Here is a 1,280-nt window from a genome sequence, read left to right on the forward strand (position 1 = left end):
TGATTGGCTAACGTGGGCTTGAGCTTCTCGTCACATTGCCACCTACAGGTTTGCTCTTGACGGCATATATACACAGGTGTGTGTAACTGAACACTTTTCTGAAAACGTACAGCTTTGCACCATGTTATTTAGGAAACGGAGAGGTTGAATTGTCCCTTTATTAAGGTGTCTACTTTACAGAAGAGGATGGTGGCCTCTCAGTTCCCAACTTTAAACACTATTTCTAGTCCTTTGTGTTAAGACCTCTCCTCACGTGGTTTAACCCCGATGCGTCTGTCTGCTGGCGTACGTTAGAGAGTGCCAATCAGAGCCTTGTTCACTCCATGACGTTCTCTTTGCCAACGTTTCTAACAAAAAGACCCCATTATCTCTCATCTTATCAAGACTTGGAGATTAGTTGAATCATATTGCCATCTAGCTTGTAACTGGCACACTTTTTCAATAATACAGCACTTCTGAATGGTGGGAGGCCAATTACAGCTCCTCAGTGGTAACAGAGGTAAGACATTTTTTGTGAGGATGGCTCGTTACCATTCTCTGACTTACAAAATGCATTCAGTCTACCACGTTCCTCTTTTTTCTTTTACCTTCTTTTAAGATCAGCACTCGAGGCATACGGTGTCCCCTTGGCAGAGGCCTTTGGACATCCATCCTATTCGGAAGTTATTGACTGTGCAGCCTAAAAACTTTGGTATGGTATCTTGGCTTTATCGGTTCTTGGTGACATCTGGGCACTCTGCCCTTCCTTTTGAGAAGATCTGGGCATGTGATTGCCAAGGCCTCACTCTCGATTTGCATAATTCCAGAGGTATCTCTCAATCCATACCACCAGCAGATTCACTACAATTCCATACATAGGACATATCTCACCCCTATGAAAATGCACCACATGAAAATAATAATTAACAGTCCTTTATGCACTTTCTGCCCAATTAAAGCTCAATGTACATATCTTCATATGTTCTCCCGTAGGTCAGTTCTGGAACAATATTGAATCCAAAATTTCCATCTGGATTTATATTAGTGTGCCTGATACTGTCAATGCTTTGATTATGGAGGATCTGTCAGCCTTCCAGCTTTCTAAAGCTCAAAAATGTGCTGTGTTTGCTGGACTTACAGCTGCTAAAAGGATGATTGCAATTCGTTGGAAGCCACCTCATGACTTCGCTATTCGTTCATGGATCTTTTCTTTTTTGGATGACACGTACACGGAACTCTCTACGGCTCGCGTGGGTGGGAAAACTTCGGAGACTTGGCACGGCGTCGCTGAGTCCTTGAAG

The sequence above is a fragment of the Etheostoma spectabile genome, chromosome 9, assembly GCF_008692095.1.
Source record: "Etheostoma spectabile isolate EspeVRDwgs_2016 chromosome 9, UIUC_Espe_1.0, whole genome shotgun sequence".
Lineage (NCBI taxonomy): Eukaryota > Metazoa > Chordata > Actinopteri > Perciformes > Percidae > Etheostoma > Etheostoma spectabile.